This window comes from Podarcis erhardii (assembly GCF_964252035.2).
Source record: "Podarcis erhardii genome assembly, chromosome: Z".
NCBI classification, from domain to species: Eukaryota; Metazoa; Chordata; class Lepidosauria; order Squamata; family Lacertidae; genus Podarcis; species Podarcis erhardii.
The window spans coordinates 34,577,062-34,589,951 of NC_138504.1; the positions used below are offsets into that span (position 1 = coordinate 34,577,062).

At 44.3% G+C, this 12,890-nt stretch overlaps 1 long non-coding RNA gene across 1 annotated transcript; it reads right to left on the bottom strand.

Annotated features, from left to right (window-relative positions):
* Positions 1 to 1,466: 1,466 nt before the first annotated feature.
* LOC309333628 lies at positions 1,467 to 11,933 on the bottom strand. Its single transcript, XR_014152615.1, has 3 exons — positions 9,810 to 11,933; positions 5,718 to 5,834; positions 1,467 to 1,605 (listed from the first exon to the last, which is right to left on the bottom strand). It is a non-coding gene; the product is annotated as an uncharacterized lncRNA (long non-coding RNA).
* Between the last annotated feature and the right edge of the window lie 957 nt (positions 11,934 to 12,890).

The following is a 12,890-nucleotide window of genomic DNA, read 5'->3' on the forward strand; positions in this document are numbered from 1 at the left end:
ATGTAACATAACGCATCACATGATGCACCCCTGCAATGTGGGGGGCAAGTCGGCGCCCCTGATTTTATCATTTTGGAAAAACCTAAGTTATACTGCTTGACTTTTCTTGCTGCTGCATGGAAAAGCACATGACCTTTGAAGTTTAAGTAAACCATTTTAAACCAAATGTGTGGTCTCTTTCTATGCTAAGGGAAGAGGGGAACTTTGTTAGCAACTTAGAAATGGATATTTTAAAGGTATAACAGCCTATATTTCTGCATTTTACTTTGCTGCATATTTTGCGATTTTAAATCTCGGCTGGGGCTCTCTCACCAAAGAGCACTTGCCCTAAAACTGGATCTAGGAATCCAGGTAACACTCCTTTTTATTTTATACATTTATTTTATTTTATACTTTTAAACCAAATACAGAACAAAAAACCAACACTATGCTCCTAAGTGACTTGTGAAATGAGCCGACCTGCTTCCATGTGTCACAGTTATTCGCCAATGAGCTGTGATTAATAAGTGAGTAATTTGCACATCAGGCAATAGGAATCCAGGAGTTCTAAAGTGCTTTTTTCTCTCCTCCTCTTCAGTATTGCTTCTGTCTTATTTTCTAGTAGTCTTTGGAACCTCTGCAGTTTGCCCTTTTCCCCTAGCAACCAGGAGGCTTCTTTCCTGACACGGGTTCGTCTAAGATCAGGTACTCCCTAGCATTTCTGCAAATGCTACCACACAATAACTGAAGGTGGGTATTAAAGTATCCTCTCCTCAAATGGCAAGTGCAAAATGTGAAAACTGTACTTTGGCATGTTTCTGGCTGTGCAGGACATAAAGACCCGGCAACTAATAAAGAGTTCACATTCCACATGCAAGGCAGGCGGCACTCTGCCAAGGAGCGACAACCCTTCCCCTATGAATGAAGTAAGATTCCAGTTCTCTTTGTTCTGAATTTAAGGCCAATTTAAACAAAAACATGGGAAGCTACTGTATACTGCAGAGTCAGACTAGCGGTCCTACATGGACTAACAGCAGATTTCTAGGGGGTTTAGAGTAGGGGATATTCCCTGCCCTACCAGGAGAACCTACAGGTTGAACCTGAGACCTCCTGCATGCAGAGTAGATACCCTACTGTTGAACTAACCAAAACTTTTCCCAAGAAAGAGTAAATTGACTTATGCCCCAATGAACATTGTAAATTTCAAGCTTCTATGCATTGCAACAGACCAGCACAGTTGTCCACTCTGGAAATTAAAACCACAGGGCTACTTCCATGCTTTCAATGGAAACATGGAGTACAATTCATGCAACATGTTGGCGACTAATATACAGAAAAGTAAGCAAGAGGCTGCTGTTTGCCCAATGGGGTCCTTTTACTGGGGATTGCAGGTAGCACACTCCCAAGGTAGTTTTCCGGACTTCTTCAGTGGTCTAATCTCAAAGCCTTGAGATGTATATTGATATTCAATTTCATAGAGAATACTATTTCTTGGCTTAAGATCTTGATTACTTGGACTGCCAGGGCGAAACAACTTTATTAACATCCATCTACAACTTCACTAGCATCTCTCGGTATTGTGAACAACATCGAACTTATCTTTTGTTGGTATCTTAATGAACTTACCTAAAAAGATAAAGAAAACAAAAGACTGAGTTAAGCACTTGAAAAATCCATTGAAATCAGACAATTTAAGTTCATCTCAGGTTGGGTAGTTCGCAAGTCTCTGTGGCTTTGCATAAGTTTGTGTATTTTTCTCAGAAGATTAATAAAGAATGCATAATTATTTTGGTAATTATTGTGTGTATATTAGTTGCCAACATGTTGCATGAATCGTACTACTTCTAAGAGCAACACAGGTTGCATTTTTCTAGCATTATGGTATTTTCAATGGAAACATGGCAGGACCTATCATGGCAAATTTTTTGAGAAGGTTTGATCCCACATCAAGTCTTGGTGAAACGAATGCTGCCTGGTCTCTTCTTGGAGCAGACCAGCCTTCTGTTTAAACGTTTTGATATCTGTAGTCAGAGAAATGGTGAGCTGGTGCAAGGAAGAGAGATCGTTGCCACCTTCCTCTAAAACAAAACAGAACAGTCCTACGTGAAAGCTGGCCTTTGAGCCAGGAGAGGCTGTGCTGGGAGACCTTACCACTTCCCTGCGATGTGTCAGAGCAGAGTTCTTCAAAATTACTGACCCACCACCAGGGGAATCCGATTGCAACAATCTGTGTGGCAAGCAACCCCTCGCTCATCTGCCACGGAGGCCCTGTATGGAGAATCTCCAAGCTCCTATGAATAGAGAGCGCTGGATTCAATCTACGGTTCCCCTGAGGACGTGCCTTACAGGAGAAGTGCAGTGATGGGGAGCAGTTCAAGGGGGAGCCGCTTGTGGTAGTTTGTATCCGGGGAACAGGGAGGTGTTGTGTATCGGCTCAGACTGCTATTCTATCTGCACTGATTCCCTGACACATAAAATCATAGAATTGTAGAGTGGGAAAGGACCTCAAGGGTCATCCTGTCCAACCCTCCTGAGATGCGGAAATCATAGATAAAAAATCCATGACAGATGGCTATCCAACCTCCACTTACTTTTATTTTATTATTTATTAAATCTGTATACTGCCCTTCATCCATAGATTGCAGGATGGTTCAAAACATAAAAATACAAGTTAAGAAAAAGCAAAAAATACATTAAAAGTAAGAAAAAGAACATGCAAATAGCCCCGCCAATGAAGCAGAGCCTGCCACTTTCTGAGGGAGCCCGTTCAACAGTCAAAAGGCACTTACAGTTTAGTCAGAATCTCCGTTCCTGTCATTTGAACCCATTGGTTTGGGTCCTACCCTCTGGAGCAGCAGAAAACAAGCTTGCTCCATCTTCCATGTGGGAGCCCTTCAGTTACTTGAAGATGGTTATGAAGGCACCTCTAAGCCTTCAGTGTGGTGTAGTGGAAAATAGGGACATTTCAGGATCAAATTAGAAGCCAGGACAGAGCCAGTGTGGTGTAGTGGTTAAGAGCGGTAGACTCGTAATCTGGTGAACCGGGTTCGCTTCCTCGCTCCTCCACCTGCAGCTGCTGGGTGACCTTGGGCTAGTCATACTTCTTTGAAGTCTCTCAGCCCCACTCACCTCACAGAATGTTTGTTGTGGGGGAGGAAGGGAAAGGAGAATGTTAGGCACTTTGAGACTCCTTAGGGCAGTGATAAAGTGGGATATCAAATCCAAACTCTTCTTCTCTTCTCTTGCTAAACATGCCCAAATCTTTCTACCATTCCTCAAGGCTTGGTTTCCAGACCCTTTATCATCTTGGCTGCACACATTCCAGCTTGTGAATATACTTCTCAAACTGTGATGTCAGCTTGGTATTGTTCAAACTGGCTGGCAGCAGCTCTCCAGGGTTTCAGTCCTGCCCTACTTGGGAGATGTCACTGGGGATGGAACCTTGGACCTTCATCATGCAAGACAGATGCTCTACGACTGACATTCACCCTTTCCTCTAAAACTGAAATAAGATTCTAGTCCTCATGTTCCTGAATAAAATACTGTATTAAATAGAGGAAGTCACATTATCCTGAGTCAGAGCACTGGTCCATCTAGCTCACTATTGTCTACACTGACTGACAGTGGTTCTCCAAGGTTTTAGAGACAGAACTATGGCCCCTCCTCCAAAATAAAATAAGATTCTAGTCCTCATCGTTTCTAAATAAAAGCATGATTTCAATAAGGAGCTGTCCTTTGCTGAATCAGAGATTGGTCTATCTAGGTCAATATTGTCTACTCTGACTAGCAACAGCTCTCTGGACATTCAGACAGGGTTTTCTTCCAGATTTACATGGAGATGCCATCTGGGATTAAACATGGGACCTTCTGCATGCAAAACAGGTGTCCTACCACTGAGCTACAGCCATCTTTTCAAATGTATATCCCGCCCTTCATCCCAAATGAGCCCAGGGCTGTTCTTTGTCACTCATTTATCATGAGGAAAATGTGAAACCTCAAACCTCAACTTTGGAGTTCTAAATTTGTCAGAAATTGATATTTTGGTGCCGCAGCTCCTACACTTTGGAACTCCCTGCCTGTTGACACCAGGCAAGTGCCTTCACTATACTCTTTTCAGCATCTGTTTAGGCTAGCCTGCCCAGATGTTTAGAAAGCTGATACGAGTTTCAATTTGTTTTTAACCTACTGTTATTTTAACTTTTTGAAAGTATTAAATCATTGTTTACATTTTTTCATATTGATACTTTTATTGCTATATATTTTTTGTAAACTGCTTTTAAAAAACCCAAACGGTGTATAAATTTTATGAAATAAATAAGAGAATAAATAAATAAAATTTCCCTCAAAGAATCCTGTAGTCTGTTAAGGGTGCTGGGAATTGTAGCACTGTCAGAGTGGTAAACTACAGTTCCCAATATTCCTTTTTGGTGGGGGTGGGATCCATGTGATTTATATGTGTTTTATGATGTGGACATCATAACAGGGAATCCTGGGTAGACCTGATGTCTACCCAGCCCTGCATTAGGTAACCTATGTTATTTCATTTTCAAATTTTCTGAATCTTGTACAGAGTACTGTACAGGTTAGAGTCCCTTCCCTCTGCCTCTTTTACTCATGCTCTTTATCAACATGCAGGAGACCAGGCATGCTTTGCTGAAACCCTATAAAAACAAAGGCAGGAAAGAGTCTGAAAGCAGCCCTGTGTGCAATAAAATCACATCAAGACCGCCTTCCTTTCCCCCTTCCAGTGTGGTATCAATGCGCACGCATGCTTTGGTAACCCAGAGGATTTTAAAAAAGAAGAAGATGCAAATGAACAGATGGAACGGAAAGATGAGGCAGAACGCCCGTGCCCTAATTCTGGAAATCATTTTAAGAATTTCTCCTAGCTGAACTGGAATCCAGAAGGAAGAAGACAGAAAGCAGACGGGACCATGGGGGAAATAGGGGGATGGAATAGATGGGAGAAATGTGCTTGTAATAATGTAAGAACCACTAGTCCATCTAGTGCAGAATCCTCTTTTCACAGTGGCCAACCAGATGCCCCAAAGGGAAATTCACTAGCAGAACTTGAGCACAAGAGCAACTCCCCGTTCCTGTGGTTTCCAGCAAATTGTATTCAGAAGTGTTGCTGCCTCCAGCTGTGGAGGCAAAGCATAGCCATCCTGGTGAGCAGCCATTGGTAGCCTTGAACTCCCTAAATTCCCATACGATGCTTCTGACTGGCCACTGTGAGAACAGGATGCTGGGCTAGATGGGCCTTTGGCCTGATTCAGAAGCGCTCTTCTTACGTTCTTCTTACGGAAAATCAGCATTGAGGGGCAAATGTGCCTATTAAGCAAAAACGCCATACAAAGATGTTTATATTAGGAGAAATTCACACTGAAATGCTGAAAATTTTTCACATGGGCTTAGAGAGAAATTACAAACTGACATGGAAATGTGGAGAACAGAATTTAAGAAAGGAAAAACGAGAAGCAAAACTGGCATATTTGATGGTCCTTGCACACACTGCCACTGGACCCCCTCTTCATAACCTGCCCCGATCCTGCCTTATACTGTGCCTGATTCTTCTGACGGGCAACAAAGCTTCAGGTAAGGATAAAAATAAAAGCGGCAGTGGGGATACAGAGATAGCATGGTACCTGTTGCAAAATAAGTGGCAGCCCATCCTTCCTGCCTATCTCTGCTTCATCACACAGTGCTGTGCAGGATAACTTCCTGGTGGATCATACCACTTGTTAATTTCTGTGCAGGGAGGAAACTGCCATTTGGATTTTCTGCCTTGAGTACCAACAGGTCTTGAACCAGCCACCTGCAGATCATTCTTCCAGATGGACTGAGCTGAAATTAACCTGGAGAGAGAAACGGGAAAATTTGGTCTGGCGGCACCTATTCTTTGAAACTCAGTGCTTGTTGACATTAGGCAGCTACACTCACTGTTGATGTTATTTATTTTATTTATGGATTTCATAAAATGTATAAGCACATAGCTTGATGGTAAAAAAAAAAAACCACAACCCACCCAAAAATCAAACCCTCAAAGCAGCTTCCAAAAAACATAAAGCAATAAAATTATGAATAAGGAAAAGGAACAACCATAATGTTTTAAATTCAAAAAGTTAAAGTAGCAAGAGACTAGAAGCAGATTAAAACTCACATCAACTTTCTAAGCACCTGTGCAGGCTTGCCTAAATAAAAATGTTCTTAGCAGGTGCTGAAAAGAGTACTGTGAAGGCACCTGCCTAATATCAATAGGCAGGGAGTTCCAAAGTATAGGTGCTGCCCAGCTGAAAGATGTTGACAAGTTTTAATCTTTTTAACGGTTGGTTTTAATTATTTCTAAATGTCTAAATTATTTTTAACCACTTTTGATAGATAATTTTAATATTTATCGTAATGTGCTTAGAGGCTTTACTACAATCAACCCAAGGTAGTTCATTTTTCTCTCATTGTGGCTGATCAGAAGAGCAGGACCACAAGGGGTGGCACCCCTGGCTCTCAGTCCAAAACCCAGATGCGCCCACAGGGGTCTAGGAAGTTTGGCAACCCAAGATTGGGAGAGGGAAGTTGCATGATGTTCCTGTAAAGCTGAAGCTGTCTCTGTGCTTGCACCCTTCCCAAATCTGTTCAGCTGAAAGTCTGCCAGCCGTTTCATGAGGCTACAGCAAAGCAAGGAAGAGAAAAATGCATATTGTTGTCCCTCTCTTTCAGAGCAGCTGAAAGGTGCTCCTCTCCTTAAACTTCCTCACCCCTGCTGGCCATTAGAAGAACTTGTAGCTAATAACTTGTGTCCGAGTTTGCTTAGTTCCTCCTCCCTCCTAAATCTCTTTTCCCTTTGTGCCTTGTCTTTTAAGATTGCATGCTTGTTCTTTCCCCTGATCTGTAAGTGGAAACCTTTGGCTGAAGAAGGGAGTGAATAATGCCAGTTTGCCACCTCAATACAATCCCATGCATGGTTTCTTAGAAGAAAGACCAATGGGGTTTATCCCAACTAAGCATCTAGGTGATGTGTCTAGATATTTTTGGGCTCCAACTGCCATCAACCCCAGCCAGGGGTGATGAGGGCTGGAGGATCACAGATTAGCCTCTGCAGCTATTATGACTGCAGACTTCTTAAGCCTGCACTACACATTCAGTAGGATGAGGTTATTGGTAGAGACCTAAGTGATAAGGTAGACTATACCCTTTCTAGCTGGTGGGGACGACGGCAATTTTTGATGTTCCCTCTTGGACCCAAACAAACAACAAAATTCCCTGCTAGTAGAAAGCTAGCACATGTCAGAAAGGCAGGAAGATTCTCCAATCCTGTATTCTTCAATCATTTCAAATACAGGATCCATATTCAACTGAAATGTAAAACCATAAGAAAATAATGGTTGCTGGATCAGGCCAAAGGGGGCCCATTTTGGTGGGAAACCTCCAAGCAGGACACTAGCACAAGAGCACTCTCCCCTCTTGTAATTTCCAGCAACTAGTATTCAGAAACATTGCTGTCTCCAACCATGGAAGTAGAGTGTTGACATTGCGACTAGTAGCCCTCAGCCAATCCACTTTTAAAGCCATCCAGGCTGGGGGCCATAATTATCTCCTGTGTGAGAGATTTCCATACTTTTTAAATCATTGCCACTCACTTCAATCAGGCTGTATTGAGGTCCTGGCCCAGGAGTCGAAGAGTGATGTGGACCCTATCTTATTCCCTTTCCTGCTAGCTTTCTATTTGCAATGAGTTGGTGTGATTTACAGTCATTGTTGCCGACTCAGATATCTAGTATGCTGGTGTGTATTTAGTTCATGACTGGTTTTAATTTTCTGAATGTTTTAACTGTTTTTACTAAATAATTCTATTGTTTTATTCTTTTTGTAAACTGTTTTGAGGCATTTATTTATTGAATTTATATCCACCTCCCCTCTATGGAGCTCTAGAGACTCTCCTCCTCCTCGTTTAATCCCCACAACAACCCAGCAAAGTAGGTTAGGCTGAGAGTGAGCAAATGACCCCCACTGACCTTCGTAGCCAAGCGAGGAGATTCAAACTCCCAAGTCCTAGCCTGGTGCTCTAACCACCACACCAAACTAGGTAGCTTTCAAAAGATTATTTTTTGTTTTCTACCATCAAGCAGTATATAAATTTTGTGAAATAAATAACAATTTAAAATGAATGTGTTGGGGGGGGGTTATAAAGGTGAACCTTCCTCCAGCAAGCTCCAAGTGGTACAGTCCCTTCTAGAGCCCCAGCACAAAGGGACTCAACCACTTCTTGACCAGAAGCCAAGCAGGGCTTTCAAATCTAGTGGACTGTTCTGCAGATGAAACCGGGGCAAGCTTTTGGAGGTGTGGGAGGCAAGCAGCTGGACTGCGATGGAGGGAGCCAAGCCTGCTCAGTTTGGGAAGGTTTTCTGCGAGGGAGGGAAGAGGCAGAGAGAGGGGAACAGCCGTGTTCAGTGGAAAGGAATGTCCTCCCGGGATGGCTCGGCTGAACCTCAGCCAAGAGTCCCTGTGAAGCCAGCTCTTTTCCAAGCCTGCAACCTCAGGCTGTGTATGTGTGTTTTAAGGAGGACAGAAAAGCACACAACTTTCTTTCTCTTTCGAAAAATTTCATGACTCTTCTGGAAATGTTCTTCTACACACCCCAATGTGGCTCACACACCCCACATGTGTGAGTTTCCAGGAGAGGGTGGGAGGGAGCAGTCCCCCCCACCAAAATAAACCATAAACCCCAGCTCCCCTCTCCTTTTTTAAAGAGGTAAGTTTCTAGCATTTGTAGAAGCTGAGGTATGAGGCAAAATGTACAGGCAGCAATCTCATTTGTTGTGAGAGAAATTAGCCCTTTCCATAGTTTACATTTATTTATTATTTAATGTATGTGTTGTTTTATTTTATTTTATTTACAGAATGTATATCCCTTCTTTTTCTCCCAAGGCGCTCATTGTGGCATATGTGGTTCTCGCCCGGATTTAATTCCCACAATCACCCTGTGTGGTAGGTTAGCATGAAAAATGGCTGAAGGTCAGGGCCGTAGCTAGGGGGTGGTAAGGTCGGCCCCCGCCAGGGGCGCAGGTAATTGGGGGGCACAAAATCAGCTAAAAATATGTCCATAAATATCGATTATTGCACCATAAGAAATGGTTTTAAATAGAGGGTGAATTGAATGGGTGGAGGGGAGGGGGTTGGAGGAGAGGCAGAAAGAAGAGCTAATTTGTCCGTGGCTGGGGGGCGCAATCTGGATGTTTCTGCCAGGGGCGCAATATCACCTTATCTATGGCTCTGCCCAAGGTCTCACCAAGTGAGCTTCATGGCCTAGTGGGGGTTTGAATCCTGATATCCAGCACTCTAACCACTCCACCCCATCCCTGGAAAAATTCCTGTGCACACCCAGATAAGCCCAGAGTCCTCCCCAGTAAATGGGTCTAAAAACATATCACAGCTGAGGGTTCAAACCAAAGTGTGTCTAACCAAGAGGTTAGGCCTCAGACAAGGTAAGGCAAAGGTAGCATTTTCCGCACCTGCAATGAACCCCCATCCCCATATTTCATATATAGAGAGAGTGAAAATTTACAGGATTTATAGAAGCTGAGATATGAGGCAAAATACATAGGCCATATTCTTACTGTAATTTGTTTTGTGAGAAACTAGCCTGCTCTCCTCGCTTTCAATATTTTGATTCACCCCCCTCCCCTCAAAAAAATCCCATGGAGCCAATCCAAAGGTGCTTGCAGACTAGGGGTGGTTGTGGCTATTTTTAATACAGCAAATAGGTTGTCACAATCTTGCAAACGAGTTGTAGGATGCAGTTTTGGGGGGTCATACAAGCTGCATAGGCATCTTACCTTTAAAGCACATTCCTGGCCCCCAAAATCCTGGGGACTGCAGTTTGTGCCTCAAGAGAGCGAGCTACCATTCCAACACCCTCAACGAATTGCAGTTCCCAGGATTTGAGGGGAGGTATGCTTTGAATATGTTTTAAAGGGAATGTACACAGTCTCAGAGTAGAACCACTGAAGTTAATGGGCATGACTAAGCTACATATGCTACTTTCATTGGGTCTGCTCTGTGAAAAACATGGTGGTCATGCTGGTGTTCTTTCATTTATTGCATTCCCAAATCAGGAAAGATTAAATCCGGGTTAACAGAGAGGAGCGGGGTAGACAAACTACAGGGTGGTGAATAATTTCTGTGATGAGAAGCACTGACCCCATAATAAGCCCCAATCTGGAAAGATCATAGGGTGGTATTCAATGCTGGAGGTGACCCATTGAAGTTAATGGCCATGACTACTTTAGGCCCATTTGTCTACTGTGAGGAGGATGTAGTTGAATGCAATCCATAGAAATGAATGGACCTTCCTCCAAAATAATACAAGGTTCCAGACCCCATGATACAAAATAAAGGGGTGACTTAAGTAAGAAACTGCCTCATACTCAGTTAGATCCATCAGTCCACCTAGTGCAGTATTGTTTGCACTGAGAGGCAGCAGCTCTCCAGGGTTTCGAAAGCGGGTCGCTCTCCCAGCCCTACTTGGGGGGCTGAACCTGGAACAATCTGTATGCAGATACTCTACCCACTAAGCCACGCCCCCTTCCCCAAACCCTAAGAACGTAGGAAGAGCCCGCTGGATCAGGCCAGTGACCCATCTAGTCTAGGATCCTGTTATCATGGCGGAACAATCTGTTGCCTGCAGAAACTGATGCCTGTGGTTCAATTGCACTGTGAACCGCTCTGAGACCTCTAGGTATAGGGCGGTATATAAATTCAATAAATAATAATAACTTAAGCAGAACCTGAGCATAACACCTCTTCCCTCTTATGGCTTACTGTTATTCGGAAAAATTGCTGCCATTAACCTTGGAGGCAGAGCCTAGGTATCATGGTTAGTAGCCATTGATAGCCCTAGTTGTTTATTTTTTTTATTTAAAAACCCTGCATAAATGCCCCTCCTCCGCGGGTTCGAATCCTGACCTCTCCCTTCGCGTCCCCAGCTCCGCGAGTGTGTTTGTGTTTATTCCTGCTCTCTCCCTTGAAGTAATCCACACACCAGCTGCCTGCCTGCCTGCCTCTCTCCCCCTTCTCGTCCTCCGTCTCCTTCCACCCCCCCTCCTCCGTTTTTTCTATAACTCAAAAGCTTGTCAGCCTAGTTCCAGACTACTGGCGCCAACCTTCTCTCCGGGAAGGGGAAGAAGAGAAGCGGGAGGGAGGGGAGAAAAGGCTCCTCCACATGAACGCACATCAAACCAGCCCTTTATCTCCCCGGAATGCTTTTCAGCTGCACTTTTCCTTCTCCCTCCACCCCCCGCCCTCCTTAAACCTCCCCCTACCCCTGCAAAAATAAAATACCATTGCTACCCTTAATGAAGGAGGCTGCAAAGGAGAATATTATATATGCGTCTGTCTGCATGCAGAGTGTGTGTGTGTGTGTGTGTGTGTGTGTGTGTGTGTGCAAGCGAAGTGAGTCTACTCGGAAGTAAAGGGGTTGTTGCTTTGTAACGGGGTTGGCTCCGCTGGAAGGGCTTGCAAGCCTAAATAAATAGCGGGTGGAGAAAGGGGGGGTGGCATAGAAAACACCCAAGCAAACACGGCATCTATTATTTATCCAGGCGATTAATTATTGAAGGCGCTGTTGGGGGGGCACAGAAAAATAGGTGTGTGTTGGAGGGAGGGGGAGATGCAGAAAGTGCATGCAAGCCCTGGGAATAGGGAGAGAAAGGAAATAAAATGGGGGTGTTGTTTTGCAAAGACAATGAAGGGCGCTGAGCCAACATCCCCCCCCCACACACACAGAGAAACCCCTCCCGCCAACTCCATACAGGAAGGAAGGGGGTTATCACACAACTCAAGTTTGCGAAAGAGATCCAGATTATTTTTTATGGGGGGGGGGTGGAGTCCACAGTTGACTTTTCATTTCCCAAAGCGGGCTAATCCTCTCCCCATTACCACCATAGGGGGTGTTTCATGCAAGACTCCTACTTCTGGAGGAATGACTTTCCACTTTTTCTGGAGCAGAGGAGACAGGGGAGGGGGGGGGCTCAAAGAAGAGTGTTGGATTTTATTGGATCGGAGACTTCAGGTTCTCAAATTCTTGCTTGGGTCTGAAGCTCCCAACTGGTTTGATCATGGTCTACTCAGAAGTAAACAATGAAGCTTTATTTGCAGGAAAGTGCGGGGTAGGCTTGCAACCTAAGTGACCTTGCTGCTCCACACCCCCCACCCCTGTAATATATAGGATTGGTAAAGGACTCTTAAACAGCAAATGGCATAGGAGAGGGGGGGAGTGTGTAACTCGCTTCTCTCCCTGCTGTGGAATCGCTCTGGATCACCCCTTCCCCAAAGCATCTGTTACCCCTGCAGAGGTTCTAAATGTGTATTTAAACCAAAGTTTAGGAGTGGGAGAGCAGGAAGTGGAAGAGATGACCTCCCTGAAAGCTGTTTTCCGGAAGTGGGTTGAACTAAAGGGGTTCAAAATGTGTATTTAAACATACATGAAAATGGGGGACAGGACCAGGAAAATATTGGGAGGGTGGAGACATGACAGGTGGAGAAAGGGTTATGTACCCCTTCCTCCTACCTTAAAATTGCCCCCTCTCAAGCAGCTTTCTCCATGTGCCTTTCTCTCCAGGGGTTCCAAATGTGTAAATAAACACGTTTTAGAAGTGGGGGAGCAAGAACTGGAACAGATGGGGAATGGAGAAAGGACAGGCAGGAATTGCCCTATCTTGAAGAAGCTTTCCTAAAGTAGCCTTCTTTGCAGGGTTTAAAAATGAGTCTCCAAGCACAAGTTTAGAAGTGGGGGAGCAGGAACGGGAAGAGATGGGATAATGGAGAAGCAACAAATGTGGAGAGAATGCACCCCTTCCGCCTATTTCTCTCAAAGTGGCTCTGGTTTTTGCAGGCCTGGCGCATAACCTTTCGTGCAA